The following is a 19,272-nucleotide window of genomic DNA, read 5'->3' as shown; positions in this document are numbered from 1 at the left end:
ACTTTGACTACTTAGAATACTGACATAAGCTGACTGGAAACCATTTGGCCAAATCACTTTGAAGAGCAACCAACCAAAAAAAAATCACAATTTGCAAATGCTCACACTGGAGACTTTAGATTTTAGCAAGGCTGTGCAAGACTTTCCTTACAACTGCTGGGCTGCTGCAGATTGTTCTGGATCCAGGTCCAGTCACCTGAACTGTGAACACAGATAGAGAGAGAGAAACTGTCCTAAGCTCTCCATGACCATCCTGCTGTGCCTCGGTTGTGTGGAACAGGAAATTTTAACTGTTCCTTAATCTGAAAATTTCCATAGATGCACAACATTAGATCTCTGCTCTGTGTAGCCTTGGTGGCAAACCAAACCCACCAATCAGTGGCTGGAGGGGAGGCGTGGCTCCATCTTGGAGAAACTGTCAGTTGAGGCCTTTCCACAACTCAGGAAATATCTAACCACTCTATACTGATAAGGAGAAGTAGAACAATATTCCTGCAGAGCAAAGAATTCAATGATAACAAATGGAGTGCCAATAAATAATCCCACATTTTTCCCTCATTAACTGCTCATTCAGGGTGGATAGGATCTGTGGATCTCGTTACTACTAGAAAAGAATTTTTCAGGTAACACATGGATATATTTCCCTATTCTTTCTTACAATTCAGTCTATAGATCCAGGACATTGCGATTTTCATAGCTATATCCACTTGGGAGGGTAACTATAGAGAGTTACCTACAGACGTGAAAAGAGATAATCCTTTCCTAACAGTTACTGGGACACTACTGCAAGGAACACCCATCTAATGAAGGCAACATCAGATGATGACGACAATGTCCAGCTTGTAGAATTTAGAAGAAGTAGGAACAGAGGAGCAGGTGGCTGCTTTACAACTTTCCTTGTATGAGGCATATGATCTTTTCCTCAGGAAGCTGCCATAATTCTGAGGGAGTAAGCTCTGATTTTGGAGGCTGGATTTATATTTTTTGATTTTTACACTGCTGAGATACAATAGGTTAGCCACCTGGAAGTGGAAGATTTTGAAGACTTCTTTCCCTTTGACGCTGGATGATAAAGCACAAAAAAAAGCATGCGTCTTTCTAAACTGAGCTGTGGGGTGACTATATACTTTTAACAGCTCTGTGTACATCCAAGTATGCCACCACTTCACTTTGGGTGCAATCAGTAATGCAGAAGGATGGAAGGACCATTTAGTTTATGCTTTATGGAGGCTGAAGTTAATCTTTGGTATGAAGGCAGGGTCAGTGGCATTAACTGACTGTCACAATACTGTGGTTCTGCAGCACCTTTACTGGCAATGCTGTCTATGAAGAGAATTGGATAAGGAGGTCACCCAAGAAGGCACAGATACAGACCCTTTCCTGTCTCAGAGCTGCTATTTACGCTACCAGCACTTTCATAAACCCTTCGGGAAATGAGGAGGGACTGGCATTTGGCATGGCAAGGAGACTGGGAGCCAAGAGCAGAGGTTGGGACTAGCTGTGCAAATTTAACTCCACTCCTTTGTGAATGTGCAATATGATCTAATCCAATTACATGATCACATACTATTTTTTCTACAGGACCCCTGCCTCATGCAGCGCACAAGATGGACCTGCTCTGGGGATGAATCAGGGTTGTGAAGGAGATGTGCAGTGAATGAGGCTGGGGATGGTAGGAAGAGAAAGAGTTCCTATGTGATGCTGGGCAGGTCACTTAAACCAAACTTTTCAAATGGTAACTAATTGTGTATTCCTCATTTATTGGGTGTCTGACGTGAAACCTTGAGCACTCCAGCTGTAACTAAATGAAATAGGAGCTGTGCTTTGAACATATAAAGTGCTATATAACGATAAATACGCTGAAAAAATCTGGTCCTCAGAATCTCACACTGGGCATCCACAATTAATAGTTACTTTGACCATCATTTCTCTGCGCCTCAGTTCCCCATCTGTAAAATGGAAATAATAATACCCCCCTCATCTCACAAGAGTGTTCTGAAAATAAATTCACTTATTTGTGAGGCACTCAGATACTACAGAGATGAGCACTACAGAAAAGCCCATGAGGAAGTAATTCGGTCTTTGGAGCAGGGCTTGAACAGTGTGCAGTAAATAAGGCCCAGGGGCATGCACTGAACAAGGAGAAAACCAAATCATAAATAGCTGCTCATTAAGTGAGCACCGTCCACTCTGAATAAGGCAAGGATCCTCAGGGGGGAGAGAGTATGTGATCCTGTATTTAAAAACTTTTTCATTAGCATGCACATAAAGGTGCCAAAAGAAGTTTGAACGGATAGACAAACTTCATTGTGGCATTTCCCAACTTCTGAATGCTTGACTTTGCGCAAAAAAAAATAAAAAAATAGCATTTTGTATGTGTAATAGGCAGAGAGAGAGTTTTGTTTTGTTTTTAATCTAAGTCAGATGTGATAGGGTAAACAAGCCATACCCCACCAGGAAGGAAGGTATTCAATGGACCCACTTTGTAACACCTGCCAGCAATATCCTATCGGAAGGGCTGGAGTGAAAACACAAAGAGAGAAAGCAAGCTCCAGATAGAGGGCTCTTACTTTTGGGGCAGAGAGGACCGAGGAGATGGGCTGAGCAATCATGAATTAGGAGCAGTTACTCCTAGACAGAAGACTGGAACAGAAGACTTATTATTAGGCAGTGAGGCCTAGGGGATAGAGTACTAGACTGAGACTCAGGAAATGAATGTCTCTCCATTTAAGACATCTGGAAGACATCGTCTGTCTCTGAGGCAGCCTATTAAAAGGTCTACTTTTGAAGGGAACTGGATGAGTTGAAGCAAGTCATGCTTGGATTTACCTCTCTGCCTTCTGCTTGTGTGGAGACCCCGGGGGCCGAAAGACTTAGAGGATTCAAAAGGCCAGCTGTGACTAAAGCTCAGTGATGGAAGAAAGGTGTGGGAATAACTGACAGAATAGGTGGTGTGGTCCCAGCATCAGAAAGGGCATAAGTTAGAAAGGATGATTGGGCCAAATCCTTTGGGAGAAAGCCGGAACCTGAATGACTGGCTTTCAGCTCCTGGCTTCCCAATCATAATAGGCACAGGGTCCATCTTTGCCAGCTCCTTCCTCTGTGGGATTCTAAGAGGAATGTTCCTGCTGAGCTTCTTCCAACTCTCCACTTTTTCCATTTAGCACGTAGCCAGACTAGAGAACACAAGAAAAAAACCTACTTAAGAAGTGGAGTCTTTCATAAACTGATACTGAACAAAGCATGGGAAATTCTGAGCAAAGTAAGAAATGAACGTTGTCCATTCATTGGCTTACGTGGAATGAACTATCTTCTTAGTAGACAGGTCTCAACATCACACAGCCCTAACTGCGATTAGACCTTTAATGACAATCTTGACATGGAAGCAAAAGAATTGATAACCAGGGAAATTCAACTACTCTCAAGGCCTAGAAATCAGTCACTCCAGACATATCTGGGACACATGGACAAGACAGTGTGCTGGATCTTGCACTGCCCCACCAATACTGTATCCTGTTGTGTGCATAAATGAAAGACTTTAGTGTACAGTGCTATTAACTAGATACCTTTCACAAATACTAAATTCACTTAAAATGAAAAAAATATGAAAATGTAGATAATTAAGAATGCCAAAAATGATAGCCTGATCAACAAATCCTTGAAATGGACACCTCATTGGTCTTTGATCTGGGATCTGAGCCATACAATAAAGACAAAACTGCATGCACGTGTATTATACTGGTGTAGTTCATAACACTAAGATTAAACATCTCCTATTCCATGTTTATTTTCTCGCATTTAGAACTTGGCTATATAGTACTCACTCCCAAGCACTGGGAAAATAAGGTCTCATTATCACAAAGGGCCAAAATGAATTAATCTAAAATGACTATTTTGAATAGTTTTTAAAAATGGAGTAATTAGTTCAGAATGTGGATTAATTATTTAGTGAATAGTAAAATGAAAATTACTATTCCTTACACAACCAGTTACTCCAGCAGGTAGCCGGCCATTCACAGTGTTACTAATTCTCCAGCCTGTCACAACAGAAATCCAAGCTTCAAATGTGGATTAGTTGCTGAATTGAGTTTAGCAGTATCAATCTACTGTAGTACTCAGACTTTAGTTCATGTCACAGAAAGCATCACATAGTCTTTGTTGATTGGCAATCTCTGCTCCAAAGAAGCTCAAAAATAGGGAGTACAGGTAGTAAAGGGAACTTCAAGGTCAGGAATAAAGTGTGTTGGTAGTTGTGTCAGGAAACTTGCAATAATCCTCATTGTGCCCATCTGTAGAGCTATAACCATCTGTCACTAAATTGTACTTTTTTTATAAAACCACCTTACTACATGTGTTGGACTTGCACAGGTTTATAGCATACATGACATCTGCACTGATTAAACACAGCCTAATGACTGAGAATATTCTGTTCAATCAACAGACTATTTTAACACTCGTATATAGTCATCCATTTCTAAAATACTCCATTTAAAAGGGGGTGGGAGCAGACGGGGAGAAGCCTGGAATTTAAGAACTTTTTAGGTTGAAAATTTATTTATTTTTCCATAGCCTGGAAATACTGCATGAAGTGTAGCATGTGCAAAAACGCTAGGGAGAGAGAGAAGGGAAGAGGGGGAAAAAAACCTAATCTCACAATAAAAAAAGCTCAATCATAGTTAATCATGTATATAAGGAGTGCATATGTGTGTGTAAAATGTTTACATTTTGGTACACACAGTTTCACAAAATACATTTTCCTTTAGACTGTCTAAGGTACTTTCTAAAATTGTATCAAACAAGCTCAGGTATAATCAGACTCAAAATATTTGAATTTACTTGCTAGGTTTATTTTATTTTGTGTTTTGTTGTGTTTACCCTAGTAAAAGAATGTACTCTATTTTCCTGCCCATCTTTCATCCTATTCTCTTATCCATTATGTCCTTTGTTTTGTGTCCTGCAGATTAGAGCATTGGCACTGGAGCACTTGGATGGCCAGTAGGGTATCAACAGTACTCTTGTCAAAGGTTGGAGTACAAAATTGACATAAAATTTGGTATATAATTTAGAGTTGTCAAGTGATTAAAAAAATTAACCGCAATTAATCACAGTGTTAAACAAGAGAATACCATTTATTTAAATATTTGTGCATGTTTTCTACATTTTCAAATATATTGATTTCAATTACAACACAGAGTACAAAGTATACAGTGCTCATTTTATATTTGTTTTTGCTCTATAAAAAGACAAAAGAAATAGTATTTTTCAATTCACCTCATACAAGTACTGTTTTGCAATCTCTTTATCATGAAAGTTGAACTTACAAAAAAAACTGCATTCAAAAATAAAACAATGTAAAAATTTTAGAGCCTGCAAGTTCACTCAGTCCTACTTCTTGTTCAGTCAATCCTTAGAGAAACAAGTTTGTTTACATTTACAGGAGATAATGCTGCCAGCTTCTTATTTACAGTGTCACCTGAAAGTGAGAACAGCCGTTCGCATGGCACTGTTGTAGCCGGCATTGCAAGATATTTATGTGCCAGATGCGCTAAAGATTCATATGTCCCTTCTTGCTTCAACCACCATTTCAGGGGACATGTGTCCATGGTGATGACGGGTTCTCCTCGAAAACCATCCACAGCAGTGCAGACCGACGCATGTTCATTTTCATTACCTGAGTCAGATGCCACCAGCAGAAGGTTGATTTTCCTTTTTGGTGGTTCGGGTTCTGTAGTTTCCTCATCGGAGTGTTGCTCTTCTGAAAGCATGCTCCACATCTCGTCCCTCTCAGATTTTGGAAGGCACTTCAGATTCTTAAATCTTGGGTCGAGTGCTGTGGCTATCTTTAGAAATCTCACATTGGTGCATTTTGTCAAATCTGCAGTGAAAAAGTGTTCTTAAAACGAACAACATGTGCTGGGTCATCATCCAAGACTGCAATAACTTGCAATATATGGCAGAATGTGGGTAAAACAGAGCAGGGGATGTACAATCCTTCCCCAAAAAGTTCAGTCACAAATTTAATTAACGCATTATTTTTTTAACAAACTTCATGGAAGCATGTCCTCTAGAATGGTGGCTGAAGCATGAAGTGGCATGTGAATGTTTAGCATATCTGGCACATAAATACCTTGCAATGCTGGCTACAAAAGTGCCATGCAAATGCCTGTTCTCACTTTCTGGTGACACTGTAAGTACAGAGCAGGCAGCATTATCTTCCCTAAATGTAAACAAACTTGTTTGTTTTAGCGATTGGCTGAGCAAGAAGTAGGACTGAGTGGACTCGTAGGCTCTGAAGTTTTATATAGTTTTGTTTTTGAGTGCAGTTATGTAACAAAAATAATCTACATTTGTAAGTTGCACTTTCAGGACAAAGATTGCACTACAGTACTTGTATTAAGTGAATTGAAAAATACTATTTCTTCTGTTTATCATTTTTACAGTGCAAATATTTGTAATCAAAATATACACGGATTTCAATTACAATACAGAATACAAGATATATATGAAAATGTAGAAACATCCAAAATATTTAATAAATTTCAATTGGTATTCTGTTTAACAGTGCAATTAAACCTGTGATTAATCGAGATAGTTTTTTTAATTGCGATTAAAAAAACTGAGTTAATCGCACACGTTAACTGCGATTAATCAACAGCCCGAATAGAATTCCATTGTGCCAGCCCAAAACCTTTTCTCTGTTATATGAAGATTTTAATAAAGATTACTAAAAATTAGTATTCAGCTGGCTCTAATCAGTCTCTTGGGCTTGTCAATTTATCAGGGGAACAAAAGAGACTAAAATCCCCCATGGCGCCCGCCCCCCCCCCGGCCCTTTTTTTATTATTATTTTTTAAAGAAAAGGAGTTTCCACATATTTGTTCAACGTAACATACTCCTCCTATCTTGCTGCCCTGATCCCCACATTTTCCCCATATACTAAAGCAGGGGTCGTCAAACCTTTTTCATAGTGTGAACTGCAGCTTACTAAATAGAGTCTGTTGTGGACCACCTCCTCTCCCATTAGCAATCCCGTAACACCCCTACGGCAATTGTTTACTTTATTAAGCATTAACTGTAATTTTGGCTTCTTTTAACGCAATTTAGCACCTGGGAATAAGGAAAAGCAGCCAGCACCATGGGACCAGCCAGTTCTCTACACTACATCAGAAAGCATTCCGTAGATCCCAAGTTGTCATATTTTGAAGACTGCTGCTCTAAGCAGATCTTTCTGATTTTCAATATCCTGAGGAAATCTGGCCACCTACAATCTGTATAAAACAGACCTATCCGCCCACCAAAGGAACGAGCATTTTTCAGACCAAGGTGTTGAGTTTTATAACAAGAAGAGTACCTAGTCAGATTATCTAGCAATTATATATATGCTGTCAAACATCTTTGTAGGATTAATTCAAGGTACGCTAAACCTGTCCATATTTAGATACAGAACTGAATGGACAGTATGACAGTAGTCAGAAAAGCAAATCTACAGAAGTAGTAAAATCTTGTTTTGATTTCTAAAACAAGCACATAAAATACAGAAATTGATGGAGAATAAGATTTCCGACAGTACTCCAAGCTCTACCACATAGCTGAAAATGTAAGTTGTGTTATTTCTGCTACACACATCAGCTATAAAAAGATTCCACAGGCTGAATTTAGCTGGCAATTTTATTGCTACAGGAGGCAGAACATAATATTATTTGCTCTTCCCTAGACTACAGAGGCCTGTGCTGCTGAAAGCATCCAACAAAAATGTTTTAGGCAGTAAACTGAAGCAGATATTACCCTGAATCTGGAATACACTTTTGTTTTCTGTTGTGGGCAACGGTGGATTGATTGATTTAAATCCAAGCAATTTAAACCACCGGTTTTAATCCTGATTTAAACCAACAAGCAGGAAACCTTGATTTAAATTGTCCATTTTAATCTTGTTTTGCATTTGTACTTTCCTGTTATTTTCCTAAAGAAAGGTTGAATCTCGTTGATTGGTAATCATTAAAACATGTTGATTTGTACCTAGAGATCACCTTTGGTGCTTCCTTTTACTAACGAGGAGGATACACTAGATCTACACACTTTTATTTTAGCAATTATGTAGCTTAATTTACATTGAACAGTTCCTTAATTTTTAAATTTTTACTATGTTAGAAAATGGTTAATGATGCATTTCTTATTTTACGAAATGATTAATTTTTTACTTGAGATTTGTCAAGCTCTATCTGAATGAAACTTAAAATTCAGTTAACAATGCACAACCCAGCATTTTAAAATGGTTAAATAAAACTACCTTAGATGTGCTCAGTACAGAAGGAAAAAAGAGTTTATCAAAATATGTTTTGCATTTCAAACTAAATTGATTTAATAAACAAAGGAAGTATTATCTATATGCAGTGAACTGCACTGATTGTTTCTGGTTACCCTTTACTTCAAGATCTTAGAACTTTACAATTTATACATCATCTTCCCCACCCTCCATCTTCCATAGTTGGCAGTGGATAATTGCAGCAAAGTGATATTTTTAGAGTCACTGACTATAAACATACTGAGGTTATTTTTTATTTTTATTTAACATACTGAGCAGCTATTTTCAAAGGTCTGTACAATGTTTCAAAGTTAGAAAGAGATGCAACAAGGCAATGAGTCACAGTGTTTTCTATATCTTTTAGATGCGTGTGTGTGTTGGGGGGGTGAACTGGGGGATTGGTGGTCTTAAAAAAAAAAAAAAAAAAGTTCCTCTCATTTCCTTGTACTGTCACCACACAAAAATGAAGTTGCAAAGAGGGCATCATTTGCACACAGTGACATTGTGCAGGTGTCTCTGAGGGCATAGTTTGGCCTGTAGGATCTTTATAAAACTGGTGATGATGGATAAAGTAGAAAAAAAACCATCTTGATTCTCAGAGCCCAGTCTAAGTGTTCAGAGATTGTCAGTTAGAAAAATAATTGCATATTTAAACTGAAAAGGTGTGATATATCAGTCAGTGAGAGAAAAATGGGAACCAGCATAATTTCTTAAAAATAAAAACAAAAACACGGTTCAGAGTAGAACTGCACTGTTAACTATTATTCATTAGATTAGGATCTTGAAATATTGTTACTGTAATGAATTTCCTAATGGTAAATATTAGAGCTGTCTATTAATCACAGTTGACTCACATGATTAACAAAAAATTAATCGTGATTAAAAAATTAATACACCTCTACCCCGATATAACGTGACCCAATATAACACTAATTCAGATATAACGCAGTAAAGCAGCGCTCTGGAGAGAGGGGCTGCGCGCTCCGGCAGATCAGCACGTCAGCGTGTCTGGCTCTGACAAACTGTTCTGAGCGGTGTGTTAAGGGTGCCAGGCTGGGGGGTTGGATGTGGGGCAGAGGGTCTCGGGGGGCAGTAAAGGGACAGGGGGGTTGGATGGTTCGGAGGTTCTGGGGGCGGGGCGGTCAGGGGACGGGGAACAGGGGCATTGGATAGGGGATGGGAGTCCCGGGGCGCCTGTCAGGGGGCAGGGGTGTGGATAGGGGTCAGGGCAGTCAGGGGACACAGAGGTTGGGTGGGGGGTGGGGTCCTGGGGGTGATTAGGGATGGAGGGGATGTCTCTGGAGGGAGCAGTCGGGGACAAGGAGCAGGGCGAGGTTGGATGGTTCGGGGGTTCTGAGGGGGTCAGTCAGGGGGCGGAAAGTGACCATTAATAACAGGAATGCTCGAGGCCAAAGCAAGTTCAATATAACACGGTTTCACCTATAATGCAGTAAGTTTTTTGGCTCCCAAGGACTGCGTTATATCGGGGTAGAGGTGTAGCAATTAAAAAAATGAATAGTTATTAATCCGTTTTAATTGCATTGTTAAACAATGGAATACCAATTTAAATTTATTAAATATTTTGGATATTTTTCTAAATTTTCAAATATATTGATTTCAATTAGAACACAAAATACAAAAAGTCCAAAGTGCTTACTTTAAAATAAAAGTAAAAGTAAAGTAAAATAAAAGTAAAGTAAAATAAAAGTAAAAGTCAGTAAAAAGAGTAAAGTAAAGTAAAAATAAAAGTAATAAAAATAAAATAAAAGTAAAAGTCTAAAGTGCTTACTTTAAAAATACAAAAAGTCTAAAGTGCATATTTATTTTTGATTTCAAATATTTGCATTGTAACGAACAAAAGAAATCGTATTTTCAGTTCACCTAATACAAGTATTGTAGTGCAATCTCTTCATCGTGAAAAGTTGAACTTACAAATATAGAATTTTGTAAAAAACAAATAAACCTGCATTCAAGAATAAAACAATGTAAAACTTTAGAGCCTACAAGTCCACTCAGTCCTACTTCTTGTTCAGCCAATGCCAAGAGAAACAAGTTTGTTTACTTTTACGGCAGATAGTGCTGCTGGCTTCTTATTTACAATGTCATCTGAAAGTGAGACCAGGCATTCACATGGCACTTTTGTATCTGGCATTGCAAGGTATTTACAGTCCAGATCTGCTAAACATTCCTATGCCCCATCATGCTTTGGCCACCATTCCAGAGGACGCTTCCATGCTGATCATGCTCGTTAAAAAAAAAATTGTGTTAATTAAATTTGTGACAACTCCTTGGGGGAGAACTGTATGTCTCCTGCTCTGTTTTCCCTGCATTCTGCCATATAGTTCATGTTATAGCAGTCTCGGATGATGACCCAGCACATGCTGTTGTTCGTTTTAAGAACACTTTCACTGCAGATTTGACAAAATGCAAAGAAGGTACCAATGTGAGATTTCTAAAGATAGCTACAGCACTCGACCCAAGGTTTAAGAATCTGAAGTGCCTTCCAAAATCTGAGAGGGACGAAGTGTGGAGTATGCTTTCAGAAGTCTTGAAAGAGCAACACTCCAATGTGGAAATTACAGAACCCGCCCAACCAAAAAAAGAAAATATCAACCTTCTGCTGGTGGCATCTGACTCAGATGATGAAAATGAACCTGCATCGGTCCGAACTGCTTTGGATAGTTATCGAGCACAACACATTATCAGCATGGAAGCATGTCCTCTGGAATAGTGATTGAAGCACGAAGGGACATATGAATCTTTAGTGCATCTGGCACGTAAATATCTTGAAACGCCGGCTACAACAGTGCCATGCGAACACCTGTTCTCACTTTCAGATGACACTGTAAATAAGACTGGCAGCATTATCTCCCGTAAATGTAAACAAACTCGTTTCTCTAAGCATTGGCTGAACCAGAAGTAGGACTGAGTGGACTTGTAGGCTCTGAAGTTTGACATGGTTTTATTCCTGAATGCAGGTTTGTTTGTTTTTTACTTAATTCTATATTTATGAATTCAACTTTCACGATGAAAGAGATTGCACTACAATACTTGTACAAGGTGAACTGAAAATACAATTTCTTATGTTGGTTACAGTGCAAATATTTGTAATAAAAAAATAAATATTAAGTGAGCACTGTACACTTTGTATTCTGTGTTGTAATTGAACTCAATATATTTGAAAAAAGTAGAAAACATCCAAAAATATTTAAATAAATGGTATTCTATTATTGTTTAACAGTGCAATTAATTTTTTTAATCACTTGACAGCCTTGGTAAATATTCTCTCTTTGAACATGCATAGTTAATTTAGAAACCAGTAAAAGAAGTAACCCTTATTGGGCAGCATAATGTCTTAAGAGACTGCCCCCAAAGAATCCTAATACATACAGAGTAGGATTCTACTTCACCTTTATCATAATACCTTTGTTGTGTTTGCAGAGGTAGTACACACAGATTCTACATAAAAGATATCTGTCAGAAATAAGTGCATCCCAAATGATTTGTAACTCTAAACTATTTACGTATCCTGTTTTTTGGACCTGGCAGTTGGACAGATATGGAGGTAGAAAACACATAATATTCTAGACTGATATACTTCATTGTCTAATTGGCTGATAGTGAGTTATACTGAAGTACCAATGCACTTCAGTTAGGTTTGGGCATTAATTATAAGAATGGCCATACTGGGTCAGACCGATGCTCCATCTAGCCCAGTATCCTGTTTTCCAACAGTGGCCAATGCCAAGTGCCTCAGAGGGAACGAACAGAACAGGTAATCATCAAATGATCCATCCTCTGTAGCCCATTCCCAGCTTCTGGCAAACAGAGGCTAGGGACACCATCCCTGCCTGTCCTGGCTAATAGCCATTGAGGGACCTATCCTCCATGAATTTATCTATTTCTTTTTTGAAACCTGCTATAGTCTTGGCCTTCACAACATCCTCTGGCAAGGAGTTCCACAGGTCGACTGTGTGTTGTGTGAAAAAAATACTTCCTTTTTTTTTGTTTTAAACCTGCTGCCTGTTAATTTTATTTGGTGGCCCCTAGTTCTTTTATTATGAGAAGGAGAAAATAACACTTCCTTATTTACTTTCTCCACACCAATCATGATTTTATAGACCTATATCATATCCTCCCTTAAGTCGTCCCTTTTTCCAAGCTGAAAAGTCTGAGTCTTATTAATCTCTCCTCATATGGCAGCCGTTCCATGCCCCTAATCATTCTTGTTGCCCTTTTCTGAACCTTTTCCAAGTCCAATATACCTTTTTTGAGATGGGGCGACCACATCTGCACGCAGTATTCAAGATGTGGGCGGACCATGGATTATATAGAGGCAATATGATATTTTCTGTCTTATTATCTATCCCTTTCTTAATGATTCCCAACATTCTGTTTGCTTTTTTGACTGCCGCTGCACACTGAGTGGATGTTTTCAGAGAACTATCTGACTCAGTGACTCCAAGATCTCTTTCTTGAGTGGTAACAGCTAATTTAGACACCATCATTTTATATGTATAGTTGGGATTATGTTTTCAAATGTGCATTACTTTGCATTTATCAACATTAAAGTTCATCTGCCATTTTGTTGCCCAGTCACCCAGTTTTGAGAGATCCTTCTGTAGTTCTTTGCAGTCTTCTTGGGACTTAACTATCCTGAGTAGTTTTGTATCATCTCCAAATTTTGCCACTTCACTCTTTACCCCCTTTTCCAGATCATTTATGAATATGCTAAATAGGACTGGACCCATTACAGACCCCTGGGGGACACCACTATTTACCTCTCTCCATTCTGTAAACTGTTTCCTATCTTTTAAACCAGTTACCAATTCATTAGAGAACGTTTCCTCTTATCCCATGATTGCTTACTTTGCTTAAGAGCCTTTGGTGAGGGACCTTGTCAAAGGCTTTCAGAAAATCTAAATACACTATATCCACTGGATCTCCCTTGTTGACCCCCTCAAAGAATTCTAGTAGCTTGGTGAGAAACTATTTCCCTTTACAAAAATCATGTTGACTATTCCCCAACAAATTATCTTCATCTATGCATCTGACAATTTTGTTCTTTCCCGTAGGTTCAACCAGCTTGCCTGGTACTGAAGTCAGGCTTAATGGCCTGTAATTGCCGGGGTTAGCGCTGGAGCCCTTTTTAAAAACCGGCATCACATTAGCTATCCTCCAGTCATTTGGTACAGAAGCTGATTTAAATGATAGGTTACAGATTTAAATGATAGGTTACAGTCCTGCAATTTCACATTTGAGTTCCTTCAGAACTCTTGGGTGAATACCATCTGGTGACTTATTGCTGTTTAGTTTACCAATTTTTCTAAAACCTCCACTAATGACACCTCGATCTGGGACAGTTCCTCAGATTTGTCACCTAAAAAGAATGGCTCAGGCTTGGGAATCTTCCTCACATCCTCCACCATAAAGACTGACGTGAAAAATTCATTTAGTTTCTCCGCAATGGCCTTATCGTTCTTAAGTGTGTTGTATTATGTATTATGTTGTATTTTCATTTAAATTTAAATATTGATTGTTACTATTTGTATTACTGTAGCAACTAGGAACCCGACTGGACCAGGACCTCTTTGTGTTAGGTGCTGTACAAATGCACACATGCACAAAAAGTAAGCTCTTTGGGGCAGAGCTCGTTTAACAACCACATATGTAAAGAGGAGAAAAATGAATAATCCACCGGAACAGCAGGCATAGTACATTCAGTAAATCAAGAAGCAGACTGAAGATTTAAAGAGAAAAATATATGAAAGTTTTGAATCCCCCAGCCCAACACTAACTAGAACTTATCCTCATGCTTACAAATTCATCAGCTAGGTCAGGTTTCTACACAAGTTTGGGAGAATATATTGGGCTAGCATATTTGTAGTCGATTTCATTCATCAGCTTTATGGGACAAACCTAAGGTTACTGACAATTTTATGAACATTGGAGTATTTCTGCTGTCTGCAAAATGACTACCTCATCATCTTTATAGTATATTATTACTGATAGTCTTAACAGAAAAAAATTCTTTGCATTTTTATCGTTTTTGAAGGTAATGCTACCATAAACAAAACAAAACAAAAAAAAAAATCTAAAAATAGGATTGTAAAAGGTCATCAAAACTTGGTTCATGAGCTACTCTTAAGGGTTCCGGATTTACTCTTGTAAACACAATGCAAGCAATAGTTAAATCTTTTTTTCTTTTATAGCCATATTTCACATTTAAAGCTATGTAAGAAAACTATTTCAATGAGAACTAGTTTTCCTCTTAAAAGACGACTACTAAAAACTGGTATCTCAATCCCAAACACACCAGTCTCTATTATTAAAATCTTAATTCAAATGACAGGCAATAATAAATCAAAATCACAGTACAGGTCTCCTTTGGGTTTTCCAGTGTGCAAACTCATTACTATAATCTGAGATAAAGTATCCCATTTAGTTCTACAAAGGGTTTCCTGACAACTTATAGAAACATCCTCTTCTGATTTTTTGTTCCCACATGTTGGAAGAGAACCTAGTGAACAAAAGGCATATTATACCAAAAGGATAGTGGGTCATTCTATACTCTGAATATTTAGAGTCAGTGTAAACATACTGATACAGTATATTTCATCAGCTTCCTACATCCTTCCCTCTAAAAAGCCCACTGGTTAAGTATTGGTGGAGGGGAGTGTTGGGCACGAAGGCAAACGCTAAGTGTACAAAATAATTTTTGAAACTAATTACTAACAGGGACAAAAAAATGAGCTAAAGAAAAAGGTATGAAGAGTTAGGCAGTCCTTAAGGAAACTACTGAACACTAACCAGGACCAGACAAACACCAGAGATTCTGCAATAAATTTAAAAAGCAAGGTCTGTTTTAGAAATAACTATCCACTATGATTTCTTTATCAGTGATATAGGGACAGGGTAGAGGAGTTAATACAATTCAGCTTTCAGTATTTTAAAGACTATTTTAAACAAAAATAATTACGTCAATGTTTTCATTTAAGAGAGAGTCTTCTATTATACATACATAGCCCAGTTAATTGTGTGTCAGTCTCCTCTAGGTAGAACCAATACAAGCCTTACTGCAGATATAGGCTCCCATAGATGGGGCCATTTCTACTGGATCTGCTTTTCACACAGTCAGCTAAAATGGTGCTGTAAATGGTTCCAGCTGCCAAAACAGTACATATACTACAGCTCACGCTCATTTTAATTCTTTTTGAGGGCTTGTTTGTGACTATTTGTAATCCATAAAAAAAAGTTTTAGAAACAGTGGCTGCATGAGGTTATTGAATGTTTCATTTGCCCCTTCTTCCATCATACAGAACTTACTAGGCATAAAAATACACTACAGGTTGCCATCCCATCATATTTCTAAAAAGCAGGGGAGATAATGGGAAATCTCCTGCCAATCTGGACATTGGCACCATGGATACGATAATCTAACTTGGGGTCCTCTCATCTACCTGTGATGGAATTCTGAATACCTAGAAGTCCTTGATGACAATCAGTTGCTCTGTAATGAGCGTAGACCTTGATCTCATGGTATCAGAGCCTTTTTCTGCTTCCAGATACCTACCTGACTTTGCAGTTTGCTGGAGGATGATCTCCACTGCCTGCAACACATGGTAAGAGCAATACCATGGAGTGAGGACAGTCTCTCTCGAATTTAAGTATATAAAACAACATTCAGGCACTTAATAAGGGGCCTCCTTTCTATGAATGTTGAATACGTGTAGCTCCCATTGAAGAAAGGTTCCCATTGAAGTCATCAGGAGCAGACAGTGTTCAACACCTCTGTAAAATCAAGACCTCGTTTAGGTCCCTGACTTATGGTCCCCAAGATTGAAAATTCTGTCTCATGCATATAAAAAGTAGTACCACCAAATTCTGTCCCATATAGGACCTATGCCACACAACTCTTGAGCAAGCCCAATCAACTCTCAAAAGGGGTTCCAAGGTTTATCCCTATCACAACATTTCTTTCCAACACAGTCACAACATTTTCTCACCACTGAATAGTAACCTGGTGAAAATTAAGTATGATCTGCAGTCAAAAAAGCAAACAGGATGTTAGGAATCATTAAAAAAGGGATAGAGAATAAGATGGAGAATATCTTATAGCCCTTATATAAATCCATAGTACACGCACATCTTGAATACTGCATACAGATGTGGTTCCCTCATCTCAAAAAAGATATACTGGCATTAGAAAAGGTTCAGAAAAGGGCAACAAAAAAAAAAAAAATAGGGGTTTGGAATGGGTCCCATATGAGGAGAGATTAAAGAGGCTAGGACTTTTCAGCTTGGAAAAGAGGAGTCTAAGGGGGGATATGATAGAGGTATATAAAATCATGAGTGGTGTGGAGAAAGTGAGTAAGGAAAAGTTATTTACTTGTTCCCATAATATAAGAACTAGGGGCCACTAAGTGAAATTAATGATAGCAGGTTTAAAACAAATAAAAGGAAGTTCTTCTTCACTCAGTGCACAGTCAACCTGTGGAACTCCTTGCCTGAGGAGGTTGTGAAGGCTAGGACTATAACAGGGTTTAAAAGAGAACTAGATAAATTCATGGAGGTTAAGTCCATTAATGGCTATTAGCCAGGATGGATAAGGAATAGTGTCCCTAGCCTCTGTTTGTCAGAGGGTGGAGACGGATGGCAGGAGGAGATCACCTGATCATTACCTGTTAGGTTCACTCCCTCTGGGGCACCTGGCATTGGCCACTGTCAATAGACAGAATACTGGGCTGGTTGGACCTTTGGTCTGACCCAGTATGGCCATTCTCATGTTCTTATTTCCTTATTCCCCACATAGTAAGTTTTAAATCTAAAATTAATGTACGTAGCCGTTTTTTTAAAAAAAAACGGAGAGTGATGAACATTTCTTAATGGTCTTTTCCTCCATATCAGACCATTTCTCCCTTTCACAAAACCTCACCCTTCTTTTAAATGAGGGTTAAACAGATCCAGTGAAGGTCAGTGGTCTTCCTTAAATGCAACAGCTCTGCAACTGGACACCTAGTGAAACATTTCATTTACAGAAAGGAATTAGAAAGGAAGCCCTTCTGGCTCAGAAAAAAAGTAGAGCATATCTATACTTCACCTGAAGTTTCAATTTCCAGCTCCAGCAGATGAACATCCACCAGGTTTCATCAAACTAGAACACTAGAAATAGCACCATAACCACAATGACATGGGTGGGAGCATGGGCTAGCCACCAGAGTACCATGCTGTCCAAGACCCTAGGTACGTACTTGTGTGGCTAGCTCCTGCTACCACCGGCGCTACTGTAGCTACACTGCTCTTTTAAGCATGCAAGCTCAATCAAAGCTCGGTTGCATATGTCTATCTGAGCTGGAAAGGATCACTCCAGCTGCAGTGTAGACATACCTTTAGTCACCCATGTGTGTGGAGAGGGGGATTACATTATAGAATACCAGAGTAGTGAGGGATATTCTGAAGACCTAGTCCTCTCTGGCAATGACATAGCCGATGGCATACTCCATGTCTGGTACCTGCATTGAAAGAGCATTCCCAGACAACTCAGTTTTCATCTCGGCTGTCTTTGGAGAAACCAGACACCATACAACCCCCAGTCATCCTGTAACCTGGCACACCATCAAAGCGTTCTAATGCACAATTACTGTGCTTCACGCCTAGAGTGGTTTTTTTTTTTTTTTTTTTTGCTTTGACTAAAGAAAACCCCCACAATGGAATAAGAAACTTTTCAAAAAAAAAAAAAATCATGCTTGACAGAAGATCAATGTAGCAGAGGTGCTGGAGAAAAAAGAAAGCCAACGCTGTTTTGCATACACCTTCAAGCTTATTAGTGGCTTGTGGCTAAAGCTAGAGTGACCCTTCCCTTCAGATTAGTATTTGATATTATTACTGACCTCAGCAGTCAGAAGGTATTCCTTAGTCGCCTGGAGAGGCTATAGTTGTTTATCTGACGCAATAACTTAAACATACACAGACTGTATCTATCCATCCATCTAGGCATTCCACTAGTATCTGCCTTGTGCCTTACAAATGGAAGCTGCGTTCAAATATGAATAATCCACCAAGTAAGCACCCAGTTGCTGCTTTAATGTATTAGCGCATGTACAGTTATTCATATGCTGACAAGCATCTGCACTTCGCCTCTACAAAGAAACCCACCAGCTTTTGTCAGTGAAGAGAGAAACACAAACTTGCCCAGAAACTTGAACACTGTCAGTCATTTTCCATTTTCAACCCAGCATGATAAAGCCTATTTAAGGAAGGATCGTGTATCACTGAATGAGCCCAGAAAAGCCAAATTTTATACTCTCCTCTGAAGGCATCACATCTTTCATACTCAAGTAGAGAGAGCAAGAGTACTGAAAGACTGAAATCATTCCTTCAGTGGCCAAAGGGCTTAACAAAAAAGATGAAAAATAAACTCTTACCAATCTCAGCAACTTTTCTTTATTTTCACCTCCCCTCCCACTTCTGCCCACCTGCCTCCATTATGGGGTGAAGACAGTTGCATGATGGGAACTTGACCCATAGCCCCCAAAGATCCCTGTGCAACTCATTTCTGCCCCACAACAATTTGTGAACATTTCCAAGAGGCATTGTGTCAGATGGTGGCACATGGCACAGTGCCCATGGTGCACCACACCTGGCATTGACAAGCATTTCTGTGAGTACGTGCAGCACTGACACAAGCAGCCAAGAAAGCACGCGCATGAGAAATATGCTAACTTTGGCAGCCGTATGCAGACACAACTTGTGTTGACCAAAGTTTGTAGCATAGACATGGCCTCAGTATCCCGCTTTTATGGCGCCCTGGGTCTACACCGTTTGTTGTAGAGGTAAAGTGAACCCCTTAAGCATTCAAAAACCAAGTTCTCCTGAACTGTGCAGATCAAAAGGACAATGTGTTTGCCAACCTGTGTATTGTCATCTTGCTTCCAAAAACTAGCATTACACTTAAAATGACAGAACTCTTC

The 19,272-nt window shown here is 39.0% G+C and overlaps 1 protein-coding gene across 1 annotated transcript in view; it reads right to left on the bottom strand.

Moving 5' to 3' along the window:
- The window catches only part of JARID2 (jumonji and AT-rich interaction domain containing 2), a 307,425-nt gene that overhangs the window by 160,738 nt on the left and 127,415 nt on the right, over nucleotides 1-19,272 (bottom strand). The gene's annotated exons all lie outside the window — the stretch shown is intronic.

This window comes from Eretmochelys imbricata, chromosome 2 (assembly GCF_965152235.1).
Source record: "Eretmochelys imbricata isolate rEreImb1 chromosome 2, rEreImb1.hap1, whole genome shotgun sequence".
Taxonomy (NCBI): domain Eukaryota; kingdom Metazoa; phylum Chordata; order Testudines; family Cheloniidae; genus Eretmochelys; species Eretmochelys imbricata.
Note: the sequence above shows the minus strand (reverse complement) of the source record. Positions and strands in the feature narration are given on the sequence as shown.